Raw genomic sequence first — 25831 nt, 5'->3', positions numbered from 1 at the left:
GGGAGTCCGGGCGCTGACACGGTGCTGACGTGGAGTGGGCAGAGCCTTCTCTCGCCGCTACCCGCTCCTTGCCGCCACTAGAAGTTGCTTCTGGGTCCTCTTCAGGCTCCTTTGCTCTCCCTCCACCTCTGCTCACCCTCTTCGCCGCTTCCACATGGCCCACAGTAGCCCTCGCGCCACAGCTCCCTTCCTTAAAGTGGGGAGTCCGGGCGCTGACGCAGTGCTGACGTGGAGGGGTGGGCGGAGCCTTCTCTCACCGCTACCCGCTCCTTGCCGCCGCTGGAAGTTGCTTCTGGGTCCTCTTCCGGCTCCTCTGCTCTCCCTCTGCCTCTGCTCGCCCTCTTCGCTGCTTCCACACGGCCCGCAGATGATGTATTAATATGTCTAGCTACACACATGCCAATTTGGACAAGTATATTCAATGCCAGTGCCTGAACATGATCTAGCATTGAATATCAGGAGCTAATGCTGACCACTTCTGGCTGAATGTTGACCAATAAATATTAAATATTTGAATTGCCTGAAATCTTCCCCACCACAATAAGTATATTGATGGCCATTTCTAAAGTAACACCCTATTGTATAACTTCAATTTTTGTGATAGTAATCAAATCCATATTTTCTAAACTATTTTTGTTTACTGTATATTGCCAGAAAATATTTTTTCTCTTATCCATTCACTGTTCAAAGATCTAGAATAGACCTTCTGATTTGGACCAATTACATAATACAACCAATCCCAAAGCAATCAATAGTGTTTAATAGTTTAGAAAAGTAAATCTGTAACTCAGCTAGACAGATAAATATATTATCTTCATAGATGGATAATCTACAAATGAATTTCTTTTAACAATGGGCTCATTCATTTCTTTAGTCTGCCAATTACAGTTGCTAAAGATCTCAGCTCTGAATTAAAGTAGAGATAAGGAATGCTAAGTCTAAAATCTCCACACAATATAAAGAAAATTAAAGGAAATTATTCATCAATAACCTTGCTCTAGAGATTCTTTCTAGGGCAGGTATCATTTATACAAAAGATTTTCATAAACCAAACAAATCTAAAACCCAAAATAAATATTCCTAATACAGCTTGTAAAGGTTGTTTCAGTTTGCATTTATAATAAATTTCAGATTTTAATAGAAGAGATTAGTACTGTAAATGGTATGGCCAGGCAGACTAGAGATACCATATGGTCTTTAGGTGTGTGGAGGAGTAGTCAATTGGATTATAGCCAGAGAACCTGGGGAACTGGGTTTGCCTGTGAGCACGGAGTTTATGTGCCTAACGCAGCAATGGGTGCCCTGATGCAGCTTAGCAAAACACTAGCTGGCCACCATCAGCTTGGGTTGAGCAGACTTGCTATTTAACAGCAGTGTGAAGTTGTAGTACACGGAGCGGTTGCGATAGAGAGATATAAAAACAATTGGATGCAGAGGTACAAAGTAGAGAGATAAGTGCTTTAGATAATACTTAGTCCAAAAAATTAGCAACATTCTTAGAGCAAACTCTACAAAATATTTGTTCAATTTGATCAAAAGTTTCAAAAGCACCTCAGTAAGCAGACTTTGTTATTTATTAATATCTTGAAAGTTTCATAATATCTTTCAGTAATGACCTCAGCGGCTATACTTGAGTTATCTTATTCATGTAAAATTTGAGTTTACTGTAGCGAGCCTCCTCATCGGTCATAGCTTATTCATTTAGTAAAATGTACTATAATGCCAGTAAAGAACTCATCTTAATTAGCAGCAAGGAGGGACTCCGATGTGAATTCGCATTTTGATATCAGCTGTTTCAAGGAAAGTCCCCTACAATATATATGAAGCACTAGTAGAGTAAAACCAATTTCCAAAAGTTACATAAACCAGCAATAAATATCAATAGATACAAAATCTCACCATTTAGATCAGAGCACTACACTCTCTGTGCTGTTCTAATGTGGCCCCATGAGCATCTACTCCGGAAACTGAAGAACCATGGGGTGGAAGGAGACGTACATAGATGGATCAGAAACTGGTTGGAGGGTAGAAAACAAAGGGTAGGGGTGAAGGGCCACTACTCCGACTGGAGGAGGGTCACGAGTGGTGTCCCGCAGGGCTTGGTACTCGGGCCGCTGCTATTTAATATCTTCATAAATGATCTAGAAACAGGGACGAAGTGCGAGATAATAAAATTTGCGGACGACACTAAACTATTTAATGGAGCTCGGACTACAGAGCAATGCGAAGAATTGCAAAGGGACTTGAACAAACTAGAAGATTGGGCGACGAGATGGCAGATGAAGTTCAACGTTGAGAAATGTAAGTTATTACATGTGGGGAGCAGAAACTCGAGGTACAACTATACAATGGGAGGGATATTATTGAATAAGAGTACCCAGGAAAGGGACTTCGGGGTATTGGTGGACATGACAATGAAGCCGACGGCACAGTGTACAGCGGCCGCTAAGAGAGCAAATAGAATGCTTGATATAATCAAAAAGGGTATTACAGCCAGAACAAAAAAGGTTATCCTGCTGTTGTATCGGAAAAATGGTGCACCCGCATTTGGAGTACTGCATCCAATATTGGTCGCCGTACCTTAAGAAGGATATGGCGTTAGTCAAGAGGGTTCAGAGGAGAGCGACACGTCTGATAAAAGGTATGGAAAACCTGTCATATGCTGAGAGATTGGAGAAGCTGGGTCTCTTTTCCCTGGAGAAGAGGAGACTTAGAGGGGATATGATAGAGACTTATAAGATCATGAAGGGCATAGAGAGAGTAGAGAGGGACAGATTCTTCAAACTTTCGAAAAATAAAAGAACAAGAGGGCACTCGGAAAAGTTGATAGGAGACAGATTCAAAACAATTACTAGGAAGTTATTTTTTACCATTCCGTGTGGTGGACACCTGGAATGCGCTTCCAGAGGACATAATTGGGCAGAGTACGGTACTGGGCTAAAAAGGGTGTGTCAGTAGGAGTGTTGAGGGCGGGATTTGGGTGGGCTGTCCTAGACTTAGTCATACTACATGTATAACTGAAAGTTTTACAACACTGCCTAGACAGAACTTGGACATTGTGACTTAGGCCATCTAAAACCAGGTCTAAGTCACAAGAAGGTATCCAAAGTGACCAGATAAGCACTGCAGACACAAAGTACAGACTCCCACACACTGCCCCAGTGATCACTGACCCCCCCCTCCACCCCCTTAAAAATCATAACAACTTTACATATCTGTCTCCAGCACCTGGCAGCCTGGCATAGGAAAGCCTAGTAGAGCTATACAGAGGTAGCTTAAGTGGTCTTGGGGATGGGTTAGTGAACCATGGAGAGGAGGACCCAGGCCCACTCTAATCACTGCATTCATGGTGAAAAATGTGCACCCTCAAAAAAAACCCCCATACCTTTTTGTACTGCCATATAAGTGGCACCTGCAGCCATAAAGGCTATTGGGGTGGTAGATAGGTGGGTCTAGTAGGTCCTGGGGGTGTTTTGGGGGTCCACCATGACCTATAAGGGAGTTGTAATGATATGTTTATATGGCACCCTATTTGTGAAGTTCACAGCAGTTCCTTGTAAGGTACCCCACTACTCTGGTGCCATGTCTGGGTGTCCAGTACCTCACTTTTCTGGCCCCTCCCACGCCCAAAAGGTATTTTTCTAAGCGTGTTTGACTTGGACAAATTTTTGGTTGAAAATGGAGTATAAAAATGGATAACTTAGCAGTCTGAACAATCAGACAGCTGGACGTATAAATAGACGATTTAAAAATATATATATATATATATGTTGGACGTATTTTTTGAAAATGGACCTTTTCCCATATCCAACTATTATCCGACTTAGGGCAACTTGCGATTTAGGCCCAAAACGGACTTAGAAGTTTCTTTTGATTATGCCTCTCTAAGCTTTCATAACTGGAGATTGTCCTTTGAACATCACTTAATTTCATTGATAAACTAATTTAATCCCCCACTTACTCTTCTAACTGTATGCATGGAGGGGTATACATATCACAGCTACTATAAGGTACCAGAAGATTGGAGAAGGGCGGATGTGGTCCCTCGCCACAAAAGTGGAAGTAAGATGAAGTCTACTGTACAGACTGGTAAGTCTGACTTCTGTGGTAAATAAATTAATGGAAATGCTTGTAAAACAGAAAATAGTATAGTTTCTGGAATCCAGTGGATTACAGGACCTGAGGCAACATGAATTCACTAGAAGCAGGTCTTGTCAGTCAAATCTGATCAATTTCTTTGACTGGGTGACCAGAGTATCGGATAGAAGCAGAGCACTGGATGTGTTGTATTTAGATTTTAGCAAAGTTTTTGACAGTGTTTATCACAGTTGTCAAATAAACTTAGTGCCCTTGCTATGGGCCCCACAGTGTTGGACTGGGTCAGGAACTGGTTGAGTGGAAGGTGACAGAGAGAACTTTCAATAGCGATTACTCTGAAGAAAGGATGTTACCATTGGTGTACATCAAGGTTTGGTTCTTGGGCCTGTTCTTTTAAACATTTTTGTAAACAATATTGCTGAAGGGCTGACTGGTATGATTTTCCTCTTTGCAGATGACACCAAAATCTGCACTAGAGTAGATACCCCTGATGGTGTGGAAAATATGAGGAAGGAGCTGGTGAAGCTTGAGGAATGGTCTGAAATTTGACAGCCAAGATTTAATTCTAAGAAATGTAAGGTCACACATTTGGGCTGTAGAAACCCAAGGGAATGACACAGTTTAGGGGGTGAAGAACTTTTGTGCATGAAAAAGGAGAAGGACTTGGATCTTAAGGTAGCCAAACAGGTTGAAAAGGTGACAGCAAAATAAAAAATGTATTTAATTTTTAGAGCAGATTGTATTACTCTAAAAGCCAAGGATATTTGGGTGCATAGGTAGAGGAATGACCAGTAGGAAAATTAGGTATTGATGCCCCTGTTTAAGACTCTGGTGAGATCTCATTATGTCATTATGAATATTGTGTACAATTCTGGAGTACAAAAGGAAGCGGGAATGGACAATGAACACTCCACTGAAGATCACTAATGTAAAACCAACTTGTTTATTTCATGAAAGGACACAAGCAGAAGCTTCAGTGGAGTGTTCATTGTCCATTCCCACTTCCATTTATACTGTTTTATACCCATGGGTTCACTGTCCTGTTGGACTTTTATGTGTGTACAATTCTGGAGACCACACTTTCAAAAAGATATAAACAGGATGGAGTTGGTTCAGAAGAAAGCAGGACGGACGTCCCGAGGGACTGCTCCGGGATTCGCTCGCTAACTTCGGCTTTTGCCTCCAACCTACCTTCACAGTTTTTGTTCCGGATTGCCCACTTCGATTGCCACAGGTTGGGGGAACCATTTTCTGCCATTTTTGCCTTTCTGGAGGAATGACCTAGTGGATAATGCCATTTAAGGAAGGTAGAAACCATCTTGCTCTCCCGCAATAAAAAAATGGCACCAGAGCTGGGATGCTGCTAGAAGACATTTCTGAAGAGCAATGCGCTACTACCAAAGCATGGCTCCCTGCTCTGAGGAAACCCGACACTCAAGTTAAGCCAAATAGTTGGAGGCCAGTGCTGTGGCCGTGCAGCGGGCATGCTTAGGCCCCGACTCTACCCCGGTTCGCTCCATCTCGCCTACTGCAGACCAGCGGGTCAGCCCTGCTAGAAGCGGCTGACCAATGAGCCCCATGGCTACTCCACCATCAGCGGCAGCAATTCGGCGTGTCTCCCTCACACACCTCGATGTCAGGAGACCTCCTGTGACCTGCCCACTTTCTCATCTCGGTGTTACAGATATCAACCACCCTGCTAGGCTGTAGGGTGACGGTGGAACTGAATACCGTCTCATGCACCGACAAATCAACAGCCCTGCACAGAACCCTGGCTGATGATAGCCTTTATTTTACCTAACCTATTTTGTCTTCTATTAGGTTCTTCTTTTTTGGCCTTCCTTATCGCTCCATCTTCTTGAGTTTATTTTATTTTGCCAAGCCGGCAGAGCAAAGAGGAAGAGAACCATCATCTTCCCTCCCTGCCCTGCTGACCAGACCACCAGTATCAACTCGGGGCTGTTGGCTCTGCCCTCAAGAATCTGCGGAGCTGTTCTTCAGCCCTTTGAAAAGGGCCATTGTGGAAGCTACAGCCTTTTCTTCAGCCGGCAGAGCAAAGAAGAAGGGAATCGCCATCGTCCCTTCTTGCCTTGCAGGTCAGGCCCCCCAAGGACTGCTCAACTGATCCGGCCATTAGACGCACCAGCGCCCACCTAGAATCTTTGCTCTTTATCTGCTGGACTGTACTAATAGGGGAGACGCTACTCTGGATCCTACACCCTGCACTCCACTGTACCAAACTGGTGAGGAACTAAGCTAAGGTTTTAGCACTCTGCACTTTATTTGCTGACTTGCTAAACCCATATGTGACCTAGGTCGAGAGAGTTATCTCCCTTAACATAATCAGCACTATCTGTAGGAGACACATTATCTGCAAACATGAATTTCCTACTGATTCTATTGATTTATCTAATAAGCGGTTGCACTAAGAAGGTTAACTCACTCTATCCACTTTTACTCTCAGTCCATTATTCTGATGTATCTATTAGGCTTATAATTAACGAACAGGAAGATAGAGCAAATCATATTACTGTAACTACAAGCAATGAAAGACATCAATGTACCCATAAAAAAAGGGTAAGGGAAGTAAAACCTATCAGAACCACCACATCTACCAGACCTACAACATCCACCTCTGTTCCTTGTGCATATTTTAATACTAGATCAGTAAGAAATAAAGCTTTCTTAATCAAATGATAGAGACATTTAAATACTTAAGTGGCATAAATACACATGAAGTGAGTCTCTTTCAATTGAAAGGAAACTCCAGAGTGAGAGGGCATAGAATGAGGTAAAAGGGTGGTAGATGTGTGGTGGAGACAAAGACTGACTGAATTCAAGAAAGCGTAGGAGAGGCACGTGGGATCTTTTAGTGAGTGGAAAGGAGAGTGGATGCTACAGATGGGCAGACTGGATGGACTATTTGGCCTTTACCTTCAGTCATGTCTCTATATTTTTAAGGAATGAAGCTATTCTGAAATGGTAAATATTTGCCAGACATCCCAGTTGGTCAACATAAATAGAACTTCTCTCAGCCATCTTCCAAGTTTCAGCAGCAGTGTGTTGTGTGAGAGAGACATTCCTAAAGTGGTTGATTAATTCCTTTTTATTGGAAGATTTTTGTCATATTCTTGCACCTTTTAAACATCTGCTGATCCCTAATGCGGCCTTATTAGGCAAGATGTTCCCACATTGGTCATATTTTTATTAATTAACGTAGAAATTTTATTTTGAATCACCTTGTTTCCTGATACTATCTGTTCCTTCTTGGGGTTGGTGGGTTAGTACTTTGCCTTCCTGAGTGTTTTATGCGCAGAAACATACAGACTAGCATTTAAAAAAACATTATGCATTCACGGGTAGCCAGTAAACATATAACTTCCTGTGGACTTTCAGCCCCTATATGGATTTTATCAGGCTAATAGTGCTTCTGAAAGGCTTAATAGTCTTCATATAATAAGAAGCTGAGTTTGGATGGCTTTAGAATTATCCACCCAGCAGAAATATTCAGACACGGTTCTAAGTAAGTTTATTTTTGGATTGCTGAATAGCTGGTCTAAATTAAACATGTAGTGGCTACACAGTGATTATATTGCACAGTAGCACTGAATATTCATATTAATTTCAATGCTGGCACTGGTGTTTAAATTGATATACTCAGTACTTCTGCTGAATACTGACCTCATACTGTCTATTTAATGTGACATTGACATTTATTGAAAAGCAGCATATAATGCAAATCAATAAATAAGCAAGCAGTGTAGTTCCTGGGGGCAAATAAATAGGCAGAGTGGGAGCTGGACTGTCACGTACAAGTATATTTAAAGCAAAAATGCACATGCCCCAATTCATACTGCCACATAATTACACCACCTCAAAGTAAGTAAATGCATGTAGCTATTTTCCCTGAGGTAATTTTATAAAGGTAGGTACAAGAATAGCTGTATATGCACCTATGTGCCTTGACATAAAATCCCGCACCCCCATGTCTTGTCTTGTCTTGTCTTGTCTGTTTTTGTATTACACTTTAAAAGAACTTGTATTCTGTATATGAGTGAAGGACACATTTTATGGTAGAATGAAGAAGTATTTAATGAGTTCTAAAAAGCACTCTAATTCCTTTTAACTTATCAGTTTGAATTAATCCACTATGTACCTCTTGCATTTAAATGTTTAAAGTACGTCAAGAGTTGTGTGTGGAAGGCAGTTTCATTTTGAGCTCACAAGGCCATTAGGAGGCATCTGAAGAATCCCATGTGACTTTCTGATGCTAAGCAGGCAACGCTTATCCTGGATGCATGCATGCTTCTATGGTGATTTACTCTCTTTGCCATTGAAGCTTGCTTGACTTTTGGAGTAATACTATCAGCTCTGAAAATTAAATAAAACATTTTCTTTATTCTCAAGTCAGCATGACACTGTTATGCTTAGTTAAAAAAAAACAAACTGTATGCCTAACATAAAAAGTGGGTATGCTGTCCTCTAAATTTAATTTATCTACACAATAAAATTCTTACCGGGCTTGTTCAATTGGATTTCTTCCATTTTAGACAGTTGCCCCTAGAATGTCACAAACAAGCATATGCACCTGAAGAACTTTATCTATATTTGTTCCTTCAATAGAAAAATACCATTGACTAATTCACATTTTAACGTTGAATTTTTGTATGTCATTGGTACGTGGAGAGAAATAAGTAATGAGGTCATTTACCCCAAGATTCTACAAAGGGCACCCACAATTAGGCACAGATCCCGGATCAGCGCTCAAAATAATTGGCAAATGGTTCCAAGATTTATGTTTTCCATGTATGCATGCTATGTTTTGCCAAACTATACTCGCCATGTTATGTCTCACTATATATATATATATTGAAACCTTTAAGTATATTACTGGGCGTATAGTGGTGAAAGATGATATCTTCAGTCTTACGGGGCCCTCGGTAACCAGAGGACACTCGCTGAAAATCAGGGGAGGGAAATTTCAGGGTGATGCTAGGAAGTACTTCTTCACCGAAAGGGTGGTCGATCATTGGAACGAGCTGCCTCAGCGGGTGATTGAGGCCAGCAGCGTGTTAGATTTCAAGAGGAAATGGGATATTCATGTGGGATCTCTAAGAGAGTAAGAATCAGGGAGTGGGTCATTGGTATGGGCAGACTCGATGGGCTATAGCCCTTTTCTGCCGTCAATTTCTATGTTTCTATGTTTCTATGTTTCTATATCATGTTTTATCATATTATGTTTTACTATGCTTTGTTAGCTACATTTTGCCATCTCTGTCAATGTTTGCCATGCTATCTTTTACCATACTATGCCTGAGAATGTAGCAAAGTGGTTGGAGCTGTGGCCTCAGCACCCTGAGGTTGTGGGTTCAATCCCAGCACTACTCCCTGTGACCCTGGGCAAGTCACCTAACCCTCCATTACCCCAGGTACGATAGTTACGCATTGGCTTTTCCGCTGACATCACTTCCTGGACCCGCCCCTAAGAAGTGGCATCAGAGGAAGAGCCAACGCTAGTGCGAGCAGCAGGTTGGGGTTGCTGCTTACACCAGGAATGTTAGAGGTATTGGATAAGGGAAGGGGCACACGCGCGCAGGGTAGGAAGGGGTGGGGAAGGAGCGGGTGGGGTGGGGTAGAGAAGAGGGCAGGGAGGGTGCCTCTTACCTTCCCTACACCATTGTCTGACAGGCTCCTTCCCCTAAGCCTCTGGACCTGAGGCACATGCCTAGCTTGCCTGTGCCTTAATCTGGCTCGGGTTATGTGAAATATGACTTCAGTCTCTTATTTCTACTTCTAACGCACACCACAGTACTTGCATCATGCTAAAGACAGCTTTTTTTCTGAGGTACCAGCCTTTGTTTTAGAAGCTCTATTTGTGCTGTACATGTATATCTCAAATAAGTATTAAAAACCACATTTTAGAAAACTAGGATTTACCCATGTTAATCTGTGTATTCCCCATTTCAAAAAGTGAATGCATGTATTTGATCACCATCATCAATGTCAGGATTTACTGTGATCCTCAAGCCTGTGTAGGTTTGAAAAAATGCTTGTTTTGGGCAGCACTCTACAGGAAAAAAAAAAGGATTAGGGGAAGTTTCCCCCTTAATCCCTCAGTATTGCCCCCTATTTCCAAAATTGATAGTACTGAAGGATTGTGACCTCTGAACTTACCGTAATTGGGGGCATTTAGATTTGTAACTTTCCAAAATAGCAACACATAAACATCTTTATATAGACAAATACCATTGATTTGAAATACCTATAGTAACTTATGGGCATGGTGTAATTACTCCGCAGAAATGATGAGCACACAGTAATGTCAGTAATGTTACCAAAATAAGAGTCCCTTTGGATTTGACTAGATTATGCAAGCTCTGACACGTAAACATAGTAGTCTTTTTACTAAGGTGCGGTAGCCGATTTAGCGTGCGCTAAACGCAACGTGCGCCAATGCGTTCATAGGATATAATGGACATGTTAGCACGTATTAGTGCTTAGTGTGCTCTAAAATGGCTATCGCGCCTCAGTAAAAGGACCCCATAATAAATCTGATTTATTGAAGATAAATAAATCAACCAATAATAACTAGAATACAAAAAACATTTTTTTTTTTTTGGGGGGGGGCAACAAATAAATCACAGAAAAAAAAATAGATCTGATTTTTCACAATGTACAAGTAATTCTTGAAAGCTATAAAACTGTTTCCTAAGAAATTATTCACAGCATTCTAGCACAAGTTATAATATGCAGCCCTCACATTCCAATTAGCCTAATTTCCTTTCTTTCTTTTTTTTGTTTGTCAAAGAAAGATTTCTAGCTAACCAAAACTATAGGAGCAATCCAAGCTCACCTTGTGAGTTACAGAGTGCAAAGACTGTCCCCTTTCTCAAGTAAGATGGGCATCTGTTTCTTTTCCCTTGGCTCTATCTTGTTTTGAAACCACAAGCTGAGATTGCCAAAGCAAAGTGGTCAGAAACAGAAGGAAGACTTTCTACTCACAGCCAGGAAGTTAAGAATCTTCTGGTATAAGGAGTTAAAGGCACATCTCTTCTTGTGCCTGTAGTACTTGTAATTGCTTTTGTGGTGTCTTTGCTTCTAAACAAACTCAAGGAACAAATGTTGGAATTACTTGTGTTGAAATAAACATTTAGAAAAATCTCCACAAGTAAATAAAAAGGCTAAATAAAGTGCATATAGTGCTGTAAACTACTGATCAATTATCATAAAGTGCTCAGTCACCAACCAAAAAGTGCTTTAGTACTATCATATGTACCAGCGCTGGTTGTCATGAGGGACCATCATTGCACTGAAGAGTCCCTCTTACTGCCCTCTTACTTGTGTTCCCTTCTCTGAGGTTCTAGCGAGTCTTCTGGCCACACAACTTTTTGTAGTGCCCCCCTTCCTGATGACGCTGTTGTGAAACTCGAGTCGAAGGGAGGCCGGCTTTTAAGAGAACATGGGGTTATAGAGCGTTCACAGCATATTGAATAGAATGAATTGATTTCAACACTGTACCACCGCTACAGATCTGCCTCAAAAATCTATTCTGCTTTACTCAGATAAGTAACGACAATACAATATTAGTACAATAATACACATCAGCAATTTTATTGTTTGTTTTCTATTGGATGGTAGTAAGAGGGACTCTTCAGTGCAATGATGGTCCCTCATTACAACCAGCTCTGGTACATATGATGGTACTAAAGCACTTTTTGGTTGGTGACTGAGCACTTTATGATAATTGATCAGTAGTTTACAGCACTATATGCACTTTATTTAGCCTTTTTATTTATTTAACAGCAGCAACTTGTGGAGATTTTTCTGAGTTTTTGTTTCTACCCAGACAATCTTCACAGAGAATCTGTGAGCTTAGTTATCCTGATATGGCACAGAGTCTGGTTGTCAGTCAGGTGCAAATCCACTAATTCATTCTTACAACTCCTTAAAGCACCTGTCTAATGACAAACAGGACAGATATACCTTCTCTGACTCGTTGTGACTCTTGGTCTTTACTGCCCCGCTCAGGAGTCTAAAATACACAGTCCAGTATGGTAAGTGCTCCATATGCTTCTTTTACTAGGGTAGAATTGGTTTTAATTGGTTCAGATACAATGTTGCCTCCCAAGGTTGTTTCAGCTATCCACGTCTGGGAACCTCACTTGCCCCAGATCCACACAGTGAACAATAGGCAAAGATGATATTCAGCCAATGTCACTGATGGTTCAGCATATCTTCCACAAAGCTACAAGACAAGAATCTTGCATAAACCATGATAGTATGGGTCGAACAATGGTTTAGAATATATGTTAGGCCCATAAAGGTCTCAACTGATATTTTAGATGCTGGCAATGGTTGTTCACACCTCAGGTAGCCTGTGCATATTTTGTACATCACTGCATGTTTCTACATCTGTAGATCTTTTCCAAAAACAACTATCAGAATCCAACCTTCACCTCTCAATTCCTGATGGCATGGAGGAGTGGTCTAGTGGTTAGAGTTGCTGCCTCAGCACTCTGAAGTTGTGGATTCAAACGCAGTGTCACTCTTTGTGACCCTGAGCAAGTCACTCAACCCTCCATTGGCCTAGGTACTATAATTCGATTGTGAATCTGCTGGGACATATAGGGAAAATACTTAGAGGATCTGCTTAGTAGTCAATGTAGTGTAAAACGCTTTGCTATCTGCGAAAGAATAAAAAGATAACCATAGCCATCTAAAATGGAGCTGCATACATTTGGGCAGTTTATCTTAGTGTACTTAGAAATTGATTAATCAAATCTTTAGCCCTCAGAAGAAAAATGGAAATATTTCTGTATCTTTCAGTCACATTGTCTCGGTCCATGACTGTATCTCCTAGTACTTCAGAATAATCATTTAGCATGGGACCTTATATTGCAAATGTCAGTCTCATGTTCTTTTCCTTTTTACCATTTTGATATTTTAGATAGATTATGAGCCCACTGGGACAGATAGGGACAATGCTTGAGTACCTGATTGTAAAACCGCTTAGATAAACTTGATATGTAGTATATAAATACCTAAAAAAAAAAATAGGTATATATTCCAGTTTCCTTGAATCAAGCTTTTTATCAATTGCAATGAGAATGGTCTATGTGAATAGTAAAGGTGCACTTCAGTAGGGGGATTTGTGGGTAGGAGTTTGGGAGTTTATGAGGGGTAGTAAGTGTTGTGAGCATATATAGATTTATGGGATGTAGGTTAGGGGGTATAGGGAAGGTGTGTTGGAAATGTGTATACACTGCCTCTCCCTTATAATCTTCCCTGATCCCTTCACTCACATCCTTAACCTCTCACCCTCATTCCATTCTCCCTTTCTTTCTCTTTTCTTACTATTCTACCTCCATCGCTCCTTTCCCCTCAGATTTTTTGGCTGAAAGATTTGCTTCTTTATTATTGAGATTTTCATTCTCTTCTTGTACCAATCAAGGCTGGGTGCCTACGGGTGCACTGAAGATCACACTAGGATGGGGTTTCCCAATGTTTTCTATTGTGGATATTGGGGTCAATATGGCATTGATTTCCTTTGAATAGCAGGGATTTACTTCTCCATCTCCACCGACTTCTCTTCTAGGCTCATTTTATCTCCTGTCTTTATTAGTACACATAGGTTTGTTTCTGCATGCAAACAACCCTATGCACACAGATGAATGGAAAAACAGACAGATGGATGGACCCTCCCAAACAGTTGCTAATGCTAGAGTGAAATGCCCCTTGAAGAAATAAATAACTTAGTAGTCACAGGAGAAATATTCCATATCTCAGATTAGATTAAATATGTAATGATTTGTACAAATGAGATATGGGGCAATGGAGGCTCATCAGAGAGGTAAAAATGTGAAATAAAGGCACACTAAGAGGAATGGGACCTTTCTATGAAATAGAGTAATAAAAATGTTAATCACCTTGGCCTGGTCAGGTGCCCCCACAAATTCAGCATCCTCCATAAACTGATGTTCGAGCAGAAAATCCTCATAAAACCAGGAGCTCCAAATCTCTGAAAAGCACTCAGTTTTGTAACATTCCTTTATTGCTCAGAAACTAGTAGTAAGAACTGAATTGTATTAGTGATTTATTGCTTCTATTCCTGGTTTTTATACTATGTCTTTCCTAGATGGCTTCTGGAGTGCTCCAACATCATCTTACACAATATTATTTTTTAAAATATTCCTACATCTGTGATCCTAAAAGTATACTTATTCATAAGATGTTTGAATGTATATATAAAATGAAGAAGTGTTGCTGCCATATTCATCCTTTGAAATGCAGTTTAATAAAATATGAAATGAAAATTGTTTAAAACTATTTGGAAAATAAGATGAACATAATAAAAAGAAAGCTATAAGATGTCTAGTTTGTATACAGGAATGACAAGAAACCTATACAATATGAGCTAGATTTTATAACCACGATTTTTGAGACTTAGGAACTCTTCCACTAAAGTGTGTTCAGCTTTTGCACTTCAGAGGGAATTCAATAAATGATACCAAAAATGTAGCCTATAAAACTCTGAGCACTAAGGCCCTTATTCTATAAACAGCATCTAACTTCTAGGTGCTATTAAGTACAATTGTCGATCATTCGTTAAGTGCTGTTTATAGAATCAAACCTATCCAAAACTCGATTATTGTAACGCCATCTACTTAGGCCTAACGAAAAAAGTCTTCGCAGACTCCAGCTTATCCAGAACACTGCGGCTAAGCTGATTTTTGCTAAACGCAAATATGACCACGTCTCCCCTCTACTTACCAATCTTCACTTGCTCCCAGTACTTTCCAGAATTCATTTCAAATGCTCCTGCCTGGCTTTCAAGATCATTCATGGCATCCTTCCGCCCCTAATCCCTCTATCCTTCCTCGCCCCGACACCAACTACCACCAGATCTGCCCACAGACATAAACTATCCTTCCCCTCTCTACACGGCATCCTCCACGCAGGTAAACTGGGTAGATCCCTCCTCTCCAAAATCACCGGCCTCTGGAACGACCTCACTGTCCCGCTGTGGAACCTGGACTCCCTCCAACTATTCCGAAAACAACTGAAAACCTGGCTTTTCTCTAGCATATAATAATCTCTTCTCCTGATTACATCCCCTCTTTTTATGCTTTGTAAACTCTTTCTCTTCTCTTTTCCCATATTTTTTAAAACTCTGTAAACCGTGTCGAGCTCCACTTCAGTGGAGAAGATGCGGTATATAAACCTAAGGCTTAGTTTAGTTTAGTTTAGTTTAGGAGTGCCTATGTGGCCTTAGGTGCCGGTAGGCACTGAAACCTTTAAGCAGACTCCAGTTATGCCAGGGTTTTCGTGGCCTAAATTAGTGTACCTAAGTTAGGCATCTACCTGCGACAACTTTGAAAAATAAGGAACTACTTTTCAGAGTCCAAATACTCTAAGTACTCTCCCAAATGGATCACTGCAATGCGATATTCAATGGTCACACAGCAAAGAATGTACGATGTCTCCAGTGTGTTTAAAATATGGCAGGTTTCTAAAAATCCTCTGTGTCCCACTCTCCCAGGCTCTTGCGTTAGCTCACTGGCTGCCCATAACCAAATGTTATGTCTTCAAGGGCTTGATGCTAGTGTTTAAATCTTTGCACGACATGGCACCAGGCTCCATACATGTCAAACAGGTCCCTCCGCTCCCAGGATGAAATACACCTCAAAACGTCCCCTAGTCATGCTCTTCGACTGAAACTGCCAAACGACAATCCTACTCCCACTTCATACCAATCCACTGGAATCAACTGTCCCCACAGATCTGATCCCTTGAAGGACTCCTCAACTTTACAAAAGCAATAAAAACATACCTGTTCACTTAACCCCCTACCCTTGACCCATGGACTACAAAGAAATGTATATTGGTACCAGAACCAGTATGTGTCACGTAAGGAAAACTTGTATTGTAAAATCTTGCATTGTAACTATGGCAAATCCAACCTGTAAACTGTCCATGTGTGTCAAATTAGGATAAAAGTGGTACTGAAAACCTTGTACTGTAAGGATAACTATGGCAAATTATAACCAGTAAACTGTATATCATGTATATTAATATTAGATCCCTAGCATGTGCTAAGTTAGGATAAAAACTTGTACTATAAACTTGTAATGAAATTATGTATGTTTAACCTGTAACCCATTCTGAGCTCTTTAGCGACAACTGGATAGAAAACAAATTAAATAAATAAGTAAGTCAAACAACATTCAAAATCTGCCAAAAACCCACCCCAGCTATGCGTACTTTCTGGTAGGCAACTCAGAGTAGATGCTTTCCTTGAATGGTAGGCACCAACCAAGTTAGGTGCCTACCAGCTAATTAATTTTTTAACAAATTGTTTAATTGCAATTTAATTGCACTTTTCAATTAACAGCAGCAATTGAACTAATTAAGAAATTTACCCCCTTCCCCTGTTTTACAAAGCCACACTAGAGGCTGGCTCTGCAGTAACTGCCCCGAAGCCCATATGGATTTAAAGGGCTTCAGGGCTTTTGCCACGCAGCAGAGGAAAGTTCTATACATGGCTGTCTTGGTGGCGAGAGGACAGGAGGGAGAAGGAAGAGCAAGAAGGGAGAGGAGAAGAAAGAGAGATGCCAAGACCATGGGAGGGAGGAGGGAGGAAAGGAGATACCAGACTGTGGAGGGGGAGGGAAGGGAAAGAGACAGATGCCAGACCAGGGGCAAGGAAGGAGAAAAAATGTCAGATAATGGTGGGGTGAGGCGGCAGGGGAGCAGGGCATGGTAGGTTGGGCAGTGGGTGGAGCAGGGGGCACAGTAGACTTGTGTGCCTAGGGGCCCTCAACAAATTAATCCTGCCCTGGATCCATGTCTGTGGTCAATAGGGACTCACAAATTGAAGATAAGTTAAACCTACCAAGGAAAGGAAGTCCTTGTAGAAGAGAGTGAGAAGTGGGAAGCAGTGAAGGGATGGGTGAGCTAAACCTGTATCAAACAGCAACTGGTTAAGGAAAAATGCATTTGAGGTTTGCTGGGAAGTATAAGGAAATAGAAGTCTGGGTCAAGGGGAAATGAGAAACAGAACAGGCTAAAAAATAAAAAAAAGATTTATGGAGTGGAGCAGGAAGAGAGCTATTAAATTCCCTACTTCCAAATATAAAACACCAAATTACACCTGTGCAGAAGGAATAAAAAGTGCAAAGGAAATGGAGGGGGGGGAGAAGAGGACAAGGAGGAGTGAGGAAGAAAATAAATTAGGAGAAGTGAAAAACATTGAAGGAAAAGAGTGTGGTATAGATCAGTAGTTCTCAAACCTGTCCAGGGGGACTTCCAACCAGTCAGGTTTTCAAGGAAATCCTTAATGAATATTCATGAGAGAAATTTGCATGCATTGAAGGCAGTGCATGCAAATCTCTGTTATGAATATTTATTGTGGATATCCTGAAACTCCAGGACAGGTCTGAGAACCACCAATATAGATGATGGGCTGAGAGACTGGCAGGAGAAATGTGCTATAGATGGCCTGAATGGAGAAAGAGAGTGTTGCTGACAAGCTGCGAGAGAGTGGAGAGAGTGACAGAACCCTAGCTTTTGATTTGTCCATATTACCTGCCCTACTCTTGACTTTTAGATACAGGCTGGTCATTCGCTACCAGATGTATTTTGTTTTTCTTTGCTGGGTGAGAGAAATTTGTCATGAGTTTTGAGTTCAGCAACCCCCAATAATTTTCAAAAGTTGGCTCCTATGATCCTCACAAATTCTTTTTCTTTACTATCTTAAATATAAATCTAACTGTAACCATTCAAATGCTCCAAGCTATATCAATTTGGGTGGAAAAAGATGAAGGCTAGTCAGGCACTATAATAACAGAGCTTTATCAAATACACAAAGACAGCGGGAAATATAAAGGGTTAGTCCTGTGAACCATCTCATTTATAATCTGCTAACCTGAGCTACTACTATCAAACTCTCATTCTTTGCTTTCAGTTCACCTTATTCATATATCTGGATTTGAATTTGATAGCAGCTCAGGATAGCGGATTACAAGATGAGATGGTTCACGGCAAGCATATTTATTTAAAAAATTGATATACTGTACTGCCTAAAGTCTAGGCAGTTTACAAAACAACATACAAAATAAATAATAACAACACAACATATACTCATAAACTCTCCTACATCCGCCACTACGAACATACTCATTTCATTCACATTAATATATTGTCTTAAAACTTCTGATGAGATAAGATTTATATATAGTTAAAGGTACAATATGGTGGCACTTATCCACTGGAAACTGGAAACTTTCAAATTGCTGTACTGGAAACATATCAGGATCATAATCCTAAGGGAACTGTGAAAAATAAAGAGGTTATTATCACCTGGAACATTCCAATTCCAACCGATAAAAAGATCAAGACATATGTGAATCACGGTAAAGGAGCAAAACACAAAAATAGCACTGCTAATAGAGGTCACGGTGCCAATTGATTCTTCTGTACATCAAGAAAAGAAAGAGAAGATTAACAATTATCAAGCAATGTAGTCAGAGAACAGGAAAATGTGGCAGAAAAATCCATTTTATTGGAGGTCTTAGGCTTGATTAAAAGCAATTTTCAAACAAATCTCAATAAGCTACCTATATATATTACATTTTATAAACTCCAGAAGGAAGTTGTCTTTGATACAGCGCAAGTATTATGAAAAGCATTATCAGTAAAACTGAGATCAACCTCCATAAACCTTGGTTTAGGAATAAGGTTTGTTACTGTAAAGGTATGGACAAAACCAACCAATTTGGAGTCATTTGTTCTGATATTCAGGCCATGGAAGGCACCCTGGCTACCTCCTGCAGTCTATGGCAATCCTGGATATTCAATGTCAAGGCTGTATCTGGTCACCAGCATTAAATGTCCAGGTCAAAGTTCACCACCTCAAACATAGCTGGCCAAACCGATATTAAGCATGCTGACCTGCTAGGAGAAAATGGCAAAAAATATACCTACTCCTACACAAATCCTTCTAGCAGCTAGCCTTAGCTTGCCAGTCACTCAATATTGGTAGTAGCCTTTTTTTTTTTTTAATTGAAAATGACCTTTAAAGAAAAACACACCAAGCACAGACACATCTAAAACAGAACAATTTGCAAGCAAATATCTTTCATGAATATTCATTGTAGATACCCTGAAAACCTGACTGGCTGGGAAGCCCCCAGGACAGGTTTGGGAACCATTGTATTAGAGGGGTGTCTACTGCATTGTGACTCAACATTTCCTCTACTTTTAACTGTGAACATAGATTTGTTGTTGACCAGATTGTATGAGCTGGGTTTGTGGGAATGTGTTTAAGAATGGTTCATGTCTTATTTGAGGCATAGATTGATGCAAGTGAAGATTGGAGATGTGGTATTTCTGGTGTATTCAGTTGTTATGGAAGTACCTCAAGGGCATTGCCTAGCCTTCTAGTTAATATTTACATGGCCCCAGTAGGAAGGGTGTTCTGAAATTTAGAGGTAGTCTATTGGATTTATGCCATTTGGTGGAGTAACCTAATGGTTAGTGCAGAAGCCTGATAATCTGGGGAACTGGGTTCAATGCCCACTGCAGCTCCTTATAACTAGGCAAGTCACTTAATCCTCTATTGCCCCAGGTACATAATGAGTACCTGTATATAATATGTAAACTGCTTTCATTTTAACCACAGAAAGGCGGTATATCAAGTCCCAGCCCTTTTCCCCTTTCTGATGATTTGCATTTTTTCTTCCCAGTTAGAGGAACACGAGAACAATGTGTTTTGCTGTTGGAAACATTTTTGGGAAAGATTAATGGTTGGTTGAGAGAGATTCAGTTAGCATTGAAGGTAGATAAATCAGAGCTTTTGTTGATGGGGTGGTGTATAGACTGGAATGTATCAGTAGAGACTAATTTGTTGGGTTCACGGTTGCCAGTAAGGAAATGTGCGAAGAGCCTGGGAGTTGTTTTAGACTCTAGTTTACATATTGTGACCAGGTGAAAGCCTATCAAACACTTGAGCCTCAACCTCCAGGACAGGTAAATTGACTGAGCATAAGTCTGGAGGCTGGTGGAGCTTTTAGTAAGATAAAAAAAAAAAAGGCAAATAATAATAAAATCCAACTCACAGGTGAAACTTTAGCTAGAACGCTTTATATTTTAAACACAGCAGTGTCCCAGTAGTTCACCTTTGCATTCAGGTCTCCATGTGTGTGTCTTCCACACTTTCCCCATTGCACTCCATTTGTTCAGAGTCCTGCACCTCCTACTCTTGCTGATATATTAATTCAGGGTAAATAACCTCAGATTTAGAAAGGTACCTGCTCTGCTGAGGTCTACATTCCTTTTCCCTAGTTCTGGTCTTCTATGGCATGGCAGCAAGTTGTTTCCTCACTGAGCTTCTGCTTTGCTCCGCTCTCCTCTGCACGGCACTGCTGTGATAATCAAGACAAGGGTCAGGTTGCTGCTGGCTCCTGATTGGTGCTGCTTTCAACAGTGGATTAGCCTGGCTACCTTTAGCTTTTTGCCTAATGTTTTCCCTAGGTTTTAATTTAGGACTGCACAGTTTTATTTTGCTGGACTGAATTAAATCTGTATTCCTTGTTGTCATTCTTGCATGTGCTCTCGGCGTTGTTATTTAATATCTACACGGCCACCTTAGGACAATTACTTTAATCTTTGCAGGTTGATTATCACATATATGTTGACAATATTATCTTCTTCTTCCCGATGTGTCAATGGGGAAATGATTTGGAAAACGAGTTGAGTAATTACATGAAACACATGTTGAAAGTTTGAAACTAAATGTTGTTAAGACTGAACTAATGCTGGTAGGGAAAGCAGATCTGGGTAGATGGCCAAAGGAATTAAATGTTATGGATGCAGTTCTTGCTGTGAAAGAATCAATAACAATCTTAGGAGTTAGACTTGACTCAGTTCTTAAAATGAAATGTCAAGTGGATAAGACTGTGCAAATATGCTTTGCACAAATACACTTATTGTATCGAGTGAAGCCAATGTTGTCATCCTTTGATTTTCGCACTGTTGTACAGGCTATGGTTTTGTCAAGGCTTGACTATTGCAATGCCCTAAATCTAAGAATAATTAAAACAAGGTATAGAGCAGGGGTGTCCAACCTTTTGGCTTCCTTGGGCCGCATTGGCTGAAAAAAATGTTTCTGGGGCCGCGCAAATGCTGCAGCAAGACAGAGGAGGGAGCCGGCAAGACGGTAAACACCCAGGGGCAGCAGAGGAAAACACTGCATCACCCTCGACCAGGGCCGCACAAAATACTTCACGGGGCCGCATACGGCCCTCAGGCCACAGGTTGGACACCCCTGGTATAGAGCATTACAAATAGTGCAAAATGCAGCTGCTAGATTGATTGCAGGAACACCAAAATATGCCCACATTGCGCCTTGTCTTCAAAAATTGCACTGGTTGCCAGTGGCATTTAAAGTACAGTACAAGGCTGCAATGATTTGTCATCAGTTTTTTTTATGGTACAATCCCAGAGTATCTTAAGAGTAAGATGATTACTTATCAGCCTAAAAGATTGCTACGTTCTGAAAATTCTGCTTTGTTAAAGGCTAATTTTAATTCAAAATATGTTGAAACTTGTGCAATGACCTGGAGCGACATGGAATTCACTGGTAGGGCAGTTGAGAAAATGTGCTGATAGAGGAACTTTTAGGATTTTTAGGACACAATTGTTTGTCAATGCTTTTTTATAGGGTCTGATTTGTTCTGATTAAGGAATTACTGTGTACTTAAATTTTAGATGTTTTGTTCCTTTTTTGTGCTGTTTTAGCTATTATGTATGTGCACATTTGTAAACTGCCTAGGAATTAGACGGTACAGAAACTTTTAAAATATAACAAATAAAAAGCTAAATAGGTTCTATCTTTTTTGGACTTCTTTTCCAGCATTTGTCTGTGTTTAGGAACAGGCTTAATGCAGTTAGTGTTTGGCACCGCTGGCTCTAAGCCTAGGTTCACAGGGGCTACAAAGTCAAATCTAACAGGTGTTATGTTCTTCTTTTTATCAGCTTTGTCTGCTGAGCAAATTGAAGCCTCTATTGTCAGGTGATGATTTTTGAATTGTAGTTCAGAGTTTGGTCTTAATGAAGTTAGACTACTGCAATGAACTTGTACCTGGGGCTTTCTGCTGCCCACAATAAGGCATTACAGGTACAACATGCATGTATGATTATTGGAACCCACAGATATGTAAATATAACTCCAATATTGAAACAGTTACACTGGTTGCCTGTGTCTTGAAGGATTTTGTTCAATATACTGATTTTTAATTCGTCAGGTAATCTATGGGAAAGCTTTTCACAGGTTTTGATGACCCACCAACCTGCTCATGTACTTTGGTCTGTTGAATTACAATATTTAGAAATTGTATACTTAGGAACAGTATGCTATGCTAATAAGAGAGCTTCTGCATTCTCTATTGCAGGCCCAGGATTATGGAACAGTTTGCCTAGCTATTTGTGCCTTGTTAACAGTGTAGGACAGTTTAAAGAGCTAATGAAGACCCATTCATTTTTATTGGCCTCCAGAAACAGAAAAATATCTATTGTACCTAACTATTTGTCAATTAATTAAAGATTCCTAGGTTCAATTAGCCATTCCCCTGGTTTGAGGCTTATGAAGATGTTATATAATAATGTTGAGATGGGAGATCCTTATGGTACTCTGCATGGTGGAGATCCCTAGTCAGAGGAGGCTCCATATTTTAACATTCTGTAGCGTCTTTTCATTAGGAAACCTTGGACCCATTGTAATATCATTCCTAAGATTCATAATTCAGTTAATCTGTTTATCAGCAGTGTGTGGTTGACCATGTCAAATGCTGCTGAGACATCAAACTATAGTAGTAACATTTGTTTACTCATGTTTAATGCTGATCTAATTCTCGATGTTGGATCAATCAAGCTTTTTCTGTACTGCGTTCATTTCTGAAACCATGTTGAAAGGGTAATAGTAAATTCCATTTTGAAATATAATCTTTTAATTTGGTAGCAACTACAAACTCTCTATCAACTTCGTCATGAATGGTATGCTTGTTATTGGTCTGTAGCTTGCAGCTTGGGATAAGTGTAGGTTTGTTCCTTCAGGGATAAGAGTAAGTAGAATTTTCCCCAAATTCCTCTAAGAACCATCCTTGCCCTTCTATAGAATTAATCATTATGTTTAACCAATTCAGTACTTCTTCTGACTGATATCAGTATAGGTGAGATGGACAGAGATCCAGTCGGTATTTTGCCCTATTCCCTCCCAAAACACCTCCCCCCCTCCACACACAAATGCCCCCTTGAGAATTAGATGTTCTGCATAAAAAAACTGTCTAAACACGTGTTTCAAAAAAGACAATCTAGATATTTTAGCCAACAAACATCTAAATTTCACTTTATGCCTTTTGTTTTGACATTTTTCTCTTTTGAAAATGAGCCCCCAGAACACTTAGGCATTTGCTGAGACCTAGATATTTAAGGATGATGTTGACTTTAATTAGAAACCCAAGCTGAACAACCCTATTAAATGGGATTTTGTTAATTGGATTTCAGAGGAGTTGGTTCTTTGGTATGTTTAAGTCTAGGAGCGAAGTGAGAATGTATATTGGCACAGAAAATAACAAATGCCCCTGACCATATATACTTTGTACTTGTGGCAATTTTTCAAGTATAACTCTGTGCATACTTTCTCTTTGAAAAGACCTCAAACCAAAAGTAATGTTGTCAATTTGAACATTCCCATCCAGATTCTACTTCTAGTTCCTCTTGATGTCATTATGGTGTAAATAGCTGTTGGGTTATGTTTGCCTCTGTAATATTTCTGTGACTAATGTATTTATTATAATAATATTATTTCAGCCTAGAATATAATGAATGTTTTCCCATATTTGCATGTCATTGAACCAAGGATGTTTCAATGTGTTCCCGTGCATAAACTATCGCTGCATCAGTGATTCACTGTGCCTTGTGATGATTCCTACCTAGTTAGCATTCTGTCCCCTAGTGGAATTTCAGTATTTATTTTAACAGATAAAATTAGTCTGAAGATCAAGCTATTGACTGGAACAAAACAGGTAGAAGGAATATTTACAAAACATGCAAATAGGATGCTGAGAATGTCTTTATTTTTTTATTACAATATTTTAGAATGCATTCAAACAAATATTTATTGAATGAGAAAAATAGCACAAAATAATTACCACAATCTACAGTATAAAGAAATAATAAAGAACTAGTTTAATCCACAATATTTGGGATCCAAGAATTAGTAAATATCTCTGAAAGGAAATAATTATACAGTACATTTATAAAGGGGTGTTATTACTAAGTTGCATTATAAAGTGGCCCTAGTGTGCCCCGATTCAGGTTTTTCCCATGCACTAAAACAGCTTTTGCCACAGTCAGTAAATGGCCAATTTTCCATATTCCAAATTAATGGCTATGCTCTAATGTTGGACTAGCCCAAATTCAATAAAGGGAAAATATCAGTTTTAAATGAGGAGGGTGGAATGTGCCCTAATACCTTGATATTATCCCAAGCCCTTTCCTTAATTGTGTGAAGGAAAGTTGCAAAAGTTTGTATCACCAGCTAATAATTTAATTCTTAGAACATGCTCAGAGACCCAGAGATATCCAAATGCCATTATTAGCCTGTGATACAATTTTTGCAACATTGCTTCATACAATTGAGGAGGGGATTTAGGGTAATATCTATGCCCTAATGTTGTCATTAGCAAGCAGCCATTACAAAAAATGAGCACATAAATTGATCTTGGTGCTTAACTGGAAGCTTCTTTTATAGAATCAGGGCCTAAAGGCTCACATGCTAATCCTCCTCCTACTACTACTTATTCCTATAACATTACTAGACATACGCAGCACTGTACATCAAAACAGAAGAGACAATTCCTAGTCAAGACAGACAAACTCAACATGAAGGTGTATCTATACACAGTGCTCAGGTGGGAGAATTACAGAGGGAATGATAAGGCAGATATTAGTGTTTACCAGGTGGAACTGAAAGTGGCTTCAAAGTTTGGAACTGAAAGTGTCTTCAAAGAAGTGGTCTTTGAGTCTGGATTTTAATACTGCCAGAGACGGAGCTTGACATACCAAGTCAGGCAGTTTGTTCCAGGCATATGGTGCAGCAGAGTAGAAGGGACAAAGATTATAGTTGGCTGTAGAGGAGAAGGGTATAGATAAGAGAGACATACCTGATGAGTAGAAGTGCCCAGGGAGCAGGGGTGGGGGTGGTGTGGGAGTGTGGTGAGAGGTGAGAAAGGAAAGATAAGGAGGAGCTGCAAAGTGAATATATTTGTAGGTCATTAAGAGGAGTTTGGATAGGGAGTCAATGAAGTCACTTGAGGAGAGTAATAATTAGGACATAACAACATTAGCAGAATATGAGATGTGCAGCAGAGTTCTTAACAGATTGAAGGGGAGAGAGATGGTTTAGTACACAGGCAGCAGAAAAGGAGGGGGTCACAGGGGCCATGGCCTCCCTAAAAATTATAAGTAGTACTTTAAAAGGGCCCAATGGGAATCCTGTTAGGAAAGAAACACCTCTTGTGAGGCTGCAGTGGTATATCTAGGCAGGTGGTACTCACATGGGAGTGGCATTTTTCTACCAGACAGCGTACCTGCTGGTCGGCTTTCTCTGCTGCATCCCTTCCCCAACATCAACTCTTTCTTCCTTGCCATGTGTCTACTAAAATTTCTTGTAAAA

This window comes from Geotrypetes seraphini, chromosome 1, assembly GCF_902459505.1.
Source record: "Geotrypetes seraphini chromosome 1, aGeoSer1.1, whole genome shotgun sequence".
NCBI classification, from domain to species: Eukaryota; Metazoa; Chordata; class Amphibia; order Gymnophiona; family Dermophiidae; genus Geotrypetes; species Geotrypetes seraphini.
The sequence above is the reverse complement of the archived record's forward strand: the minus strand, read 5'-3'. Positions refer to the sequence as shown.